Here is a 13,454-nt window from a genome sequence, read left to right as displayed (position 1 = left end):
CATAAAAATCCTTATTACATAGGAGATATTTTTGTTGATTTTGCAGAATGAGGGGTAAAATAGTCTTTTTGTCATCAATCTATGGGAGTGGAATGGGAAGCTTCTATTTACACACACAATATACACTTTCTACACATCCTCCCTCACTATACTTTTTACACACTCCCTTCATTAAGTGTGTGTATAAAGGGAGTTTAGAAAAAAATTAAAGATTTTATTTTCTTTCTACTTTTTACACTTTTTTTGTGTGTAAAAAGTTAAAAATTTATCCTAAACATAATAATTTTTTGGAAAAATAATCAATAAGTCATATTCTGCTCTTAAGATTAGTAACGAGTCCTACAATATGGATAACTAAGTCCTATTTGCGATAAAAGGTTCCCAAAAGATTCATTGCTCTATAATGGTATGTTCCCAATTTTACCTTCATATTTAATATGAATAACAATTTTATAAATAACTTAATTAAAATTTTAATTGTAAAAATTATAGTCCTTATACCTATAATTTTTTTATTTTATGAAAATCATTTAATTTGAAAAATTAAAAGTAATTTACTTATAAAATTTCTAATACATTAAAATTATTTATGAAAGTTTTTGTTCATATTTTAATGAAAAAGATAAAATGAAAATAAAATATACTATTATGAACAATTGAATTTTTTTTATGTATAGCAATTTATTAAAAAAAGATTTATTTGTTAATATTGAAATTTGATATAACTAAATAACAATTTTCAAAACAAAATTGAACTTTTTAATGATTTTTTCATTGTGATTTATGATTTTTTTTAATACAATATCATCATTTTTATAAGTAAAAAATATTATTTTATTTAAATTAAAAATATTTCCATATTAATTGAGGGGTAAAATTGAAATAACATCCACCATTATAGAGTAATGAATTTCTTGAAAATATGTTATAAAAAAATAGGATTTAGTTGTTCATATTGAAACTTGATAGGACTTGACAGTAATCTTAAGCGCAAAATATGCCTTATTAATTATTATTATTATTATTTTTAGGAAAAATTGGCCTAAGGTCCCTCCTCTACTTTTGATAGGAGGAGAGGTCCTTTATAATATGTTTTGATGGCTAAGGTCCCTCAAATTTATTTTAGGTTATAAAATACCTAAATTACCCTTCCTTTATAACATAAATTTGTTTGAATATTATATTGTTGACTTAACTGATAGATTTTGGAAACCGAATTTGAAGTGGAGATTTTGTCGGAGTTTTCGTCGGAGATTTCAGTGGAGATTTTATGGTGGAGATTTCGTCGGAGATTTCAGTGGAGTTGATGAGAAAGATTGCTACGATCGTGTAGATTTCGTTGGAGATTTCGTCGGAGATTTCAGTGGTGTTACAGTGTGTTGATCGCGTAGATTTTCAGTGGAGTTGAATCAGGTTTGTTTTCGATGGAGATACCACATGCATTTTGATTTTTGTTTTGAATTTTTGTTTAGAGAGAGGCCAGGTTGATAGAGTTGATTTTTATTTTTGGAATTAATTTTTTATTATTTGTTTTTTAATCAATTTCAAAGAGTGTTGACAGTGTGTTGATCGCGTAGGTTTTTAAGTGGAGTTGAATTAGGTTTGTTTTCGATTTAGATTCCACATAGATTTTGATTTTTGTTTAGAGAGAGGCCAGCTTGATAGAGTTGATTTTTATTTTTGGAATTAATTTTTCATTCTTTGTTTTTTGATCAATTTCAAATAGTGTTGACAGTGTAGGTGATTTTGATGTTTAGAGTTCATTTTTGGTGCTCTGTTTTTTATCAACATGCTGATCAATGATAAGTTTTGTTCTATGTTTTTTCAAACCAGAGAAATTTCATTTTCTGCACTTTTGTTTGTGTAGTCCAGAGGAAATTATAAGTGCATATGGACATATTATTAGAAGTTTGTAATGGAGATAGAATATGAGAAAGTGAATGTAAGTTCATAAATTTCTCTAGACTTGTATTTGTAGTTCAGAGAAAATTGTAAGTTTGTTACTCACTTTCAGTTTGTAGTTCAGAGAAAAGTATTTCTCTGGACTTGTATTCTATGTGATTTTTTTTCTATAATTGTGTTTAATAGTTAGCAGTAAATTTCTCTGTGATTCATTAAGTTTCTGTGATTTTGTTTTTTATCATCTTGAAGGTGAAAATCAGTTTGTAGATGTCTTTGGACTTTTATTTTAAGTTCAGAGAAAATTATAATTTTTAGAAATTTCTCTGGACTTTTATGTTGTTCTTGTGAAGTGTTTCTATGTTAAACAAATTATTTTTGTTGTATTTTGTTTCAGTTTCAATGGACAGTGCAGTGTTGTTGCTGTGCAAATATGGGAATGATACTATTGTCATTAATGTTTCATGCGAATTTAATTTTGAGGAATTGGTTGGCATTTTGTGTAAAACATGGGAGAATTTGAAACCTGAGACTATGTGTATTTCCTATTCTATTTTGGGCCATCCGAATTGTATGGTTCGAAATAATATTGATTTTCTGAATATGTTGAGGATTATTTGTGCACGCGGTATTGATATAGTTGATATTTCAGTTAGTAGATGTAGTACTTCTGATGAAGAGGATGAAGTGGGGTCTAATTGGGTAGATGTTATGGATGGTGAGTGTGATAGGCTGGTGGATGTTGAAAGGAATTCACTCTCTAAGTTTTGTTCTCACCAAGAAAAGGTGTTATTGTCGGCTAGTTGGCGGAATAATATTACGAGTGTTGGACAAAAGTTTGAAGGTGGTGTGGTTGAGTTTCGTAGTTTTTTATGCAAGTATGCTATTGAGGTTGGTTTTCAGTTTACGTATGTTAAAAATGACATGCTGAGGGTTACGGCAGAATGTGCATATAAGGAATCAAGGGGATGTATGTGGCGTGTACATGCTTCTGTTGAAAAAACAAATGGGTCCTTCTACATAAGGACTTTGAACAATGAACATACGTGTGGTGTGGCGGTTCGTACGAGTAAACATTCGAGGATGACTTCCAGCTTAGTTTCTGGGCTGGTACTTGAAGAGGTAAGTGCAAAACCTTTGACTCGTCCAGTGGATGTTGTGAAAGAAATGAAAGACAAGTATGGGGTCTCAATCAGTTATAACTGTGGTTGGTTGGGTGTTGAAAAAGCAAAATGTAGTATATATGGAGATTCTTGTTTGTCATTTGATCAATTACGGTGGTATTTTGATGAGGCATTGAAGAACAATCCAGGGAGTCGTTTTGAGTTAGATTTTGAAGATAACAAGCGTTTCAAAAAAGTGTTTGTGGCTTTTCATGCATGCATTGCTGGTTTCAAATATTGTCGGTCACTGCTTTTTCTTGATAGAACATTTTTGAAAGAACGATACAAAGGAGTTATGCTTGCTGCAACGGGGAAAGATGGGAATGAAGGTAATTGTAAATATATCTAATTTATCTAAGTATGTGAATTTTCTATACATGCAGGAATTGAGTGAATGTGAATTTTCTCTGGTTTTGGCCACTGTGTGGATTTTCTATTGTTGTGGCCACTGTGAGAATTTTCACTGGATTTTGGTCAGTGTATGAATTTTCTCTGGATGTTGTCATTGTGTGAATTGTATCTGTAGGTGGTCACTAAGTGAATTTTCTCTGTATATTATGATTGTGTGAATTTTCTCTATAGCTAGTCACTAAGTGAATTTTCTCTAGATGTTGCCAATGTGTGAATTTTCTCTAGATGTTGGCAGTGTCAAACTTCTCTGGTTGTTTATTGTTCTATTTTTCTCTGTATGTGTATATCTAATATGCTTGTTCCTATTTGTTTTGTAGGTTTTTTTCTGTAGCTTTTGCTGTTGTTGATGCTGAGAATAAAGACAATTGGTGTTGGTTTCTTGAACATTTATATGGAGTATTAGGATCAGAAAGGGTGATAAGTTTCATATCAGATCGACATTGTGGAATTGTTGAGGGAATTGCTAGGTTTTTCCCTAACTGCTTTCATGGATTTTGTCTGGAACATCTAAAGAGAAATTTGAGGGATAAGTTGTCATGTGGAAACACAAATTTGGTTAGAGAGACGATTGTGTCCAAGTTTTCAGAATGTGCATATGCTCCAACAAATGCATCATTTCATTTCAAGTTAAATGAATTAAAAAGTGAGGGAGGAGACATTGTGAGTGTTTTCTTGAGAAGTTTACCATATGAAAATTGGAGTGATGCATATTTTGCGGGGAAACGTTATGGTGAGATGTATTCAAATGTTGCTGAGTCATTCAATTCATGGATACGAGAAGCTCGGCACTTGCCAATAACAAATTTGGTGGACATGATACGGTTGCAAATCATGAATATAAGGTCTGATAGGAGGCTGCTCTCTAATAAATGGAATAAAATTTTGTGTCCTCGTATGGATAGTGTGTTAGAGAAGTCTTTTTTGGACGGGAGGACATAGAATGTGAGTTTATCATCTGATAATTTCTTTGAAGTGCATTGTTTTCCTTCGGTTATGGTTAAACTTGGGTTGAGAACTTGTTCATGTCGAAAATGGGAAATAAATGGGTATCCTTGTCAACATGTTGTTGCTGTAATTTTTAGGAGTGGAAAGAATTTGAATTCATTTGTTGAACCATTTTTTCATGCTGATATGTATTGTCAAGCATACTCGTTTTCGATTGGCCCAGTTCCAACTGTTGAAAACCTGTGTGTAGCATTGAAGGTGCTATGATTTTACCTCCATTGAGCAAGAGACCTGCTGGGAGGCCGAAGAAGAACAGAATAGCTTCTACTGGAGAGTTTAAAAAGGTGATTAAGTGTAGTCGTTGTGAGAGTATTGGTCACCATAATAAGAGGACATACAAGGAACCTTTGTTAAATAGTTGAGGATTATACATTTTATTGATTGAATAATACATTTGATGATTACTTTGTGTATTTTGTTTTGTGAAATGTGTTTTTTAGACAGTGTATATAATAATATCAATCAAATTTATCCAGAGAAATTTTTCAATATCAGTTAAAGTGTGTTTGTTGATATATACTATAGGCAGTGGGTTTGTAGTACCTGTCAAATTCATCTAGAGAAATTTTCTTATGGTAGAGAAAATTCTGTGTGTTGTGTTTTGAAGCTTCATATTCATCCACATAAATTTGACAATGGCAGACTAAAGTACTGTGTGGATTGTGTTTTTTGAATTTGATAATTGTTTTGTACTAACACAGTGCATTAGAGATTGAATGATCATATAGGCACCTTCTTTGGCGAGATATGAGTTAAATTTATCTGTAAATTTCTGGTAGATTCATATCAGTCATTTCAAGAAATGTGCACACCAGACAGAGCATATAAAAAATTATTGTACAACCAAGAAACAAAATCAAGGTCTTTTGAAATTTCTCTGAGTTGAGAATTCTTCTGGACCAGGGAAGAATTTCTTTGGACTCACTTCAACTCAGAAATTTGTGTCAAAGCCAGAGAAATTTTCCTCACCAACTCGGAGAAATTCCTCCTCTCCAAATCACTCAACCTAGAGAAATTCATAACTCAGAAATTCCATTTTCTGTCAAATTCATCCAGAGAAATTTTTCACCATCAAAGAAAACTATCTGGGCATTGTGTTCTGAAATTTGAAATTCATGCAATGAAAATTTTCAGTGGCAGATAAAATTACTGTGTGCTTTGTGTTTTGTTGAGTTTGATGATTGTTTTGTACCAACACAAAGTATTACAGATTACATGATCATATAGGCATCCCCTTGGGACGATACAAGTTAAATTTCTCTGTGAATTTCTGGTAGTTCATACCAGAGAAATTTCTGCAGACAATTTTCTCTGTGAATGACAATAAAATATATATATATATATATATATATATATATTTAACCATCGATAGGTATGAAATTTACATTAGTTGAAATAAAAAAAAATGAAATTTAGATTAGTCAAGAAAGGATATATACATATCTGTCAAGGATCATCATTCCTTCAATGTATCAACAAGAAAGGATATATACATATATGTCAGACAATTTTCTTTGTGTGGATATGTACATTGTCTTCCTTTCACTAGTTTCACTATTACATTTGTGGTTCTTCTGGAGATATTTCAATTGGTTCAGTCCATGACCGGCCAACTTCGGTCACAAATCTCTCTATGAGTTCTGCCCCCATCAACCTTATCTCTTGTGTGGACAATTTGGAGCTGATAGGTTCATGCTTGCTATATTGTTTCATTATATAGCAGACAAAGAGGCCACAATCCAAACTGCATACAAATTATAGGTATGGTTAGTTTTAAGAAACATGCAAATCAGATTATCTTATTTATAGATGTATGAAACTTACAAATCGCTTTCTTGTTGTGGAGCATTGTTGACATACTCAAAGTTGTAACTTGTGTTTTGTGAGTTTATTAATTTGAAAGAGGGTTGTGATTGAGCGTCTCTTTCAAGGCAAGCTTTCAAAAAATTCTCCACGTAATCTTGTTGCAAAAAAATAATTTTTAAATAACAGAGAAATTTACGGACAAGTCAATGGGATTCTATGAAAATTATCATCACATAAAGATGATGATGGATCATAGAAATTTGCACTCGTTACCAATTGTTTTGCATCTTTGACATATTTGTCTTCTGCATCATCCCTCCTTGGCCTCAGTGAGTTGTAGAATCTCCATAAATTGTCTTGTTTGTCCAGGACAAGCAAGGTCCAGTGATTTCCATGTGTGGACTTCTCATTACCTCCAGTATTTATTGGGAAATGGAGGAACCTATAGTTCCTCCATGCTGTTTCAATATGCTTGTCAAATAAGGACACTCGAAAAGTTTGATTTTTTGTCATCTTGATGAAATTCTGTGCTCAGAGAAAATCAAAAATGGTTTTGTTATGACTAGTGACACAACTGACTTCAAGAAGTATATTAAGAAGAGAAAGTAGTAAGTAAATTCCAGAGAAAATCAAATAAAATAGTAGTAACATATTAAGCACATGGATGTGAAAAAAAATGAGGTTGGTTGTTGTCTCTCTCTCATTTGGTCAGCCAAAATGATCTCTCCATAGCCATTAATGACCTGAAAAATATGATTTATAATTATAATATTGTTTTATAAAGGCTGATGGAACATTGCAGAGAAATTTTGATGAAAGGGAAAGACTTACATTGTTGGCAATTTCTTTTTGCTTTATTAGGTTTCCAATGTCTTCAAAGGTAATGAGATTCAACTCACTTGTCCAAATTAAAGCTCTACAAGATGACAAAGAAGGGATTAAATTGTTGTTAATGCAACATAAGTTTGTAATTTGTTGTTTGTTATGTTCTATTTTGTTTGTTGTACTTACTCAAGCTCAGACACATTTGATATGTGCTGCAAGATGTCTTTTATATGATCTTTTATCAATCTTGAAATTGGAAGAGTTTGTGGAAAGACCCAAGATTTTCTAATGTTTATAGGTTGAGGCAAGACGTACGCATCAGCATCAAGCACTTCTTTGTCCTTCGTGCTTTGCTCAACTTGCTTTGCAGCTTGTTTTGAAGCTCTAGTCACTTTCGCAACTTTGGGATATTGGAATTCTGGATCATGCTGCTTTTCCTTCCTTTCTTTTGCCTTTAAATTTTTTATCATTGACGTCGGATCTTTTTTGACTGTAGACAGTGAAAATATTAGGAAAAATGAAATTTCTCTAAAGCAACAGATGATATTTCAATATGTAAATTTATTTAATTCAATATTTTGCAGTTACCATAGAGTTTTGTCTTTTGTTTCGGTTGTTGTTTGTGTGGCATTTGTACTTGTTGGGTTGTTGGTTGTTGTTCCACTTGCATGCCAACTATACACAGTGAAAATCAAACAAGCCCCAAAAATGGAATAAGAAAATATACAGAGAAATGAAATGAGCAGTAGAAATATAACTAATGTGTTCAGAGAGATATAACTTCCAGAGAAAATTACCAATGACATAGAAAATTATAATAAATAGAAATTTCTCTGAGTTATGTTGACACAAGGACATAACTTTTTGTGGCTCAAGATTTTCATTAACCACGTGGTTGAAGTTGTGTTGGTGTTCGGTATGGTTGTGTTGCTAGTTGGACGGATAGTTCTTGAACTTGTTCATGCAATTTAGCCTTTTCAGTTTCAAGCTCCGAATTTGAACACCTCAACTGTTGAATTGTTTTTGTATCGTCTGATTTTTCAACCTCTAACATCCTTAGTTTCATTCGGATTGTGCTTTCTTTTTCTTGAAGTTCTGAGTTATGTGATGTCAGGATTCTTATTGAAATATCCTTTTCAGCAAGTAATTCAATCCAATTTCTGTCTTCTTCTTTTTTAGATTGAGAAAGTGCCTTCAGTCTTAGGCGTAGATCAGCAATTTGGGCATCCTTTGATTCTTCAAATTCTTCAGGCTGATGCATTGTTGAGCCACAAATGCCATCATGCTGTTGGTCCATCGGCTCATTATTTTCTTTTTCATCACTTTCATCCTTGTTTTCTTCTTGCTGTTCATCTTCTTCTTCATGTTCTTGTTCACTGTCTTCTTCTTTCTGTTCATTTTGTTCTTTGTCTTCTGGTTCTATTTCTTCACTTTCTTCGCTGGTTTCTTCTTCTGTGCTGCATGCTTGATGTTCTTGTCCATTGCTGGCTTCGTATTCTTCTGTGTTGCCTTCTGCTTGTTCATTCCCTCGATCTTCAGATGGATCTTGTAATGTCTCCTTGAATTTGACAATTGCCTTTTTTAATTCTTTCTTCGTCTTTTTGCCAAGACAGAACTCCTCTGATGGGTTTTTGACTAGCTGCTTGTTATCAATCTGTAACAGGAGACTCTTTTATTAGAGAAATGTTACAAAATTCACTGAGAGAAAAAATTCAAATAAGGAAAATAAAATTCATCTAAATGATACTAATGGGAAACAAACTTCAGAGAAAATTGTATGGGTCAAACAAAATTAAAGACATAGAGTTAATTTTATGAGGCAGAGAAAATTATGAAACAAGCAACATAATTTAGATATCAGAGAAAATCAATCAAGGCATATAAGTTAATATTTTACTATGATTGTGTCAGAGAAATTTGAATTCCAGTGAAAATTCATTAGAAGGGTAGAAATAAACAGTGTTTATAAAAGATGCAAGGCACATAAGTTATGGGTAGAGAAAATTACACACAAGGAGATAAAATTTGATGGGCCAGAGAAAATTATGAAACAACCAACATAATTAAGATATTAGAGAAAATCAATCAGGGCATATAAGTTAATGTGTTACAATTGTGGTCAGAGAAATTTGGATGGCAGAGAAAATTGATTACAATGGCAGAAATAGACCAGTGGTAAGCAAAGAAGAAAACATAAATTGATAGTTCAGAGAAAATTAATCTTAATCAATCAATGCACAAGGAGGGAAACAAAGCAGTGGTCAGAGAAATTTTGAAATTTCACTGAGATTGCAGTAGCAATAGGAATCTAACCTGTCGAGGTGCAAGAGAGTGGACTGGTGTCTTCTGCAGCTGTTTCGTCAAGGTTTGCAGGTTCCACTTGGCACATCTTGGGAAGTCAGTTGTGTTACTGTCTTCCGAGTCAATGATAGTTGCATGTTCACATAGCCAATACTGTGATGAAAATGAAAGTAAATAAAATTTTGTAAACGCACAAATTTGTAAGTATGATTACTGCAAATTTGAATGGATATTATACTTACTAGCAATGCAATGACACACCCCGTAACTTTTTCTGGAGTTTTGTGCAATGCCATGATAGAATCAATCAATGTTGATGTGATTGCTTCCGGGCAATCATACTGTTTCATTGATTCAAGAGGTTCCACATACTTTATAAAAACCCAACCTATTGAATTCCCACTTGTTGCAAAAAATAGGGTGAGACACAAGTACAATGTAACAATGATTGCTACATCTTTGAAGTCAGTTGGTTGCTTGCCTTTCATTGCTTTGACCAAGGCATTTTTAAGAACAGGACCAGTGAGCCTTGTGTCCTTTTGGAATCTTCTCCTGAGGAATGCAGATTTTGGCTTTTTAGAGTATCTTAATAACATGGCTCCTTTACCTCCTTCCAAACCAAAAATCAAGGTCATGTCATTTATTGTAAAGGTCAAGTTCTTCTTCCCAACTGTGAATGCTTTTGTTTTTTCATTGTAACATTGGATTATGGCAACTACATCATCATCGGATTTCCTAGATTTCTTTGGATCCATCCTTCCAGTGGTTAGAGCTTGGATCAAATACCAGAATGGGGTCTTTTGAAGCTCTAGAAGATGTTTTGAACTGAATTTAAATGTTTGAAAGAAGGAGACGACAGATGAGAGGTTGGATCGGAATTGAATGCTGTAGTGAGCTCTCTTTCTGTGGAGTTTAACAGGTTTTTTCCCCCTTGAGCTTGAGTCTTTTGAAGTTGGGGTACTCATCTGGATGCTAGTTGCTTCATCAACTTGGACTTGTGTGTTTTGGGAAAGAGTTTGTGGTGTTTTAGTGCTGGTTTTTTATCTTAGATGATAAGAGGACTGAGAGAGTTGTTCTTTCTTGCTTGGTGTTTCTAGTGTTTTGCTGCTGGTTTTTGATCCTCGTCCATAAGAAGACTGAGACAGTTTCTATTTTTTGCTTGGTGTTTCCGGTGTTTCGCTGCTTTTACGTTTCGCCATTTCTAGACAATGATTAAAACATAAAGATGTCAACATTAAATCCCAGAGAAAAATGGACATGTCAGAGAAAATTATAGATAAGGAAGAAAATTACAAAAAAGAGAAAATTGGAGATGCCAGAGAAAATTACAGATAAGGGAAAATTACAGAAAATTGGACATGCCAGAGAAAATTGGACATTACAGATTAAATGTCAGAGAAAATCAACACAGCATCATAAACATGGGAGAGAAATTTTCAATAATTGTTTAAATTACATATAAAAGTAAACATACCAGAGAAAATGAATGATAAAAAAAAGTAAACATGGCAAGCGAAAGAAAATTTCCATTCCACAATTAGCAAAGATAAAATAAACAAAGTAATGTAAACATGCCACTGAGAATTACACCATATTGAAATCAAGAATTGAACAAAATAAACATACCAGAGAAAAATGCACATTCTGGAGAAAATTACACATTCTTGAGGAAATTTCTATTCATAATATTAAAATGCAAGAGAAATTTACATACACAACCAGAGAAAATTAATCATGATAGAGACACCCAAGGGAGGAAAGTGATGCGATGTGGTCAGAGAAAATTATAAATACCAGAGAAACTTAGACAGGGGCAAGAGTGTAATAGACATTGCAGAGAAAGATACATATTCCAGAGAAATTTACAAAGCAGAGAAATTCATAGACAAAATGACAGAAACATGTTCAAGAATAAGATCAAAATTCAGAGAAATAACTTTTTCTCAAAGTACACATGGCAGAGAAAATTCAAAGAAGAAACATTCATTCCAGTCCGTAATATTAAAATTCCAGAGAAAATTAAAAATGACAAAGACACAAGGGAGGAAAGTGATGTGATGTGGTCAGAGAAAATTATAAATACCAGAGAAACTTAAGACAGAGGCAAGAAAGCAATAGACATTCCAGATTAAAATAGACATTCCAATTAAAAATACATATTACAGAGAAATTTACGGAGCAGGAAAATTTATAGACAAAATTACAGAAACATGTTCAAGAATAAGATAAAAACACAAAAAATTATTTTTGTGAAAATAAACATGCCAGAGAAAATTGAAAGAAGAAACGTACATTAATAAAAAATCAGAGAAATTCAAATGCCAGAGAAATTTACAGATAAAATCACACAAACATGTTGAAGAATAAGTTCAAAATACACAGAAATAACTTTTTCCAAATTCAGGTAGCTTTTTATTATGAAATTGAAACCCTAATTTATAGAAGATTATTATAAAATGCTATTAACTGTGTTTCCAGAGAAAATCTAGTTGTATTGTAGAAAAACTGATCAGAGTTAGGATGAAACTTGAATGACGAGCTGATATGGCCCGAGATGAAGACGCGACGTGACGAAGATGGACTGAGATGATGATGAGCAGTGAAAACGAAGCTTTAACCTAGGTCAGAGAAATTTGTGAGGAAGGAATGAGAATGATTTTTGGAGAAGATAACGAAACTCTAATGTCGATGGTGCAGATGATGTTGAAACCCTAATTCTGTTGTTCTCCTATTCGTGAAGATGCTGGATGTTTGGAATGTAACTAGACGTCGGAATGAGTTTGTTTCTGTGTTGATTTTGGCAAGGGTATTTTGGTCCACAAAATAATTAAAAACGCGCGCCAAGTTGTTTCAGGGACGTGATGCATCACTATCTTTTTGGGTATCCTTTATCCTCTAAATTATTATTATTAGGGACCTTAAAAAAACACTCCCTTATTTTTACCTTATATTTAAATTAAAAATTTTATTAAAATAGTGTTAGCACAGGAGTCCTGAGGATGGCAAACATGATCTATGGAAATAAGCAAATCTTTGGCTGGATCGTGTTAATGAAAAGGTGGATTTGTCCCATGACTTTACCGAAATCTAAGGTTTTGTTCGGTTACAATTTTCAAAATTTATTTTTAGAATAAATTATATTGGTGATTTTATATTTTGATTCTTATATCATTTTGATCTTTTCACTTTCAATTGGTTTAATTTTGATTCTTAATTTTAAATTGTGTTATTTTGGTCTAATTGATAATATCGTTAGTGTTTTTGACAAAAAATAATTATTAAATTAGTTGAGTTAATCTCATTGAGTTTAGTAAATTTATAATTTTACTCTAAAAAATATGACACATGCCACTTTTATGTATATTTTTCATAAAAAATGCTAAGAGTTGTAATCAATTGGATCAAATTGAAACAAAATCATAAATTTAGGGTCAAAATCAAGTCAAATAAAATTATAAGGACCAAAATAATACAGACCAAAATACAATGACTAGTGTCACAATTTGTCCATATTTTTATATGGGTTTTCTTTTGTTTTTATTGATTTCTTATTTATATATTTTATTTTTTAGATATGTCAAAATTAGATGGATCTAAAAAGTGACAAGGTTAAACCAAATTTTGAAAAAAATCACTAAAAATAAACAAGAACCAGAGCAAAAATGCACACAATTTTTTGTTTGAATTTTCATTTATTTTTAATATTTAAAAAAAATATTTTAGTCAATTTGTTTTACTTTTTAAAGGCATCTTGATTAGGCGCATCTAAAAAATACAAAACTTTGATTAAAATATCAAAAAAAATTACTAAAAATAAACGATAACTCATCTAAAAATAATTTTTGAAAAATCAAGCCAAATAAACATTTTAATATCGTGCTTTTCGTACATGATTGTTGAAGTTGGTTTTTACATACAAACATATTTTTAAAGGGTTAATAATAGGTGAAACGTCTACGCCTATGAGATCCTATATTATTTAGTCTAAGATTTAATTTTTTTTGGTGATAAGGATATATTTGGAAAAATCACCAAAAAATTAAC

The sequence above is a fragment of the Camellia sinensis genome, chromosome 3 (assembly GCF_055761805.1).
Source record: "Camellia sinensis isolate YWXY chromosome 3, ASM5576180v1, whole genome shotgun sequence".
In the NCBI taxonomy this organism is placed as follows: Eukaryota; Viridiplantae; Streptophyta; class Magnoliopsida; order Ericales; family Theaceae; genus Camellia; species Camellia sinensis.
This window is presented reverse-complemented; position numbering follows the sequence as displayed.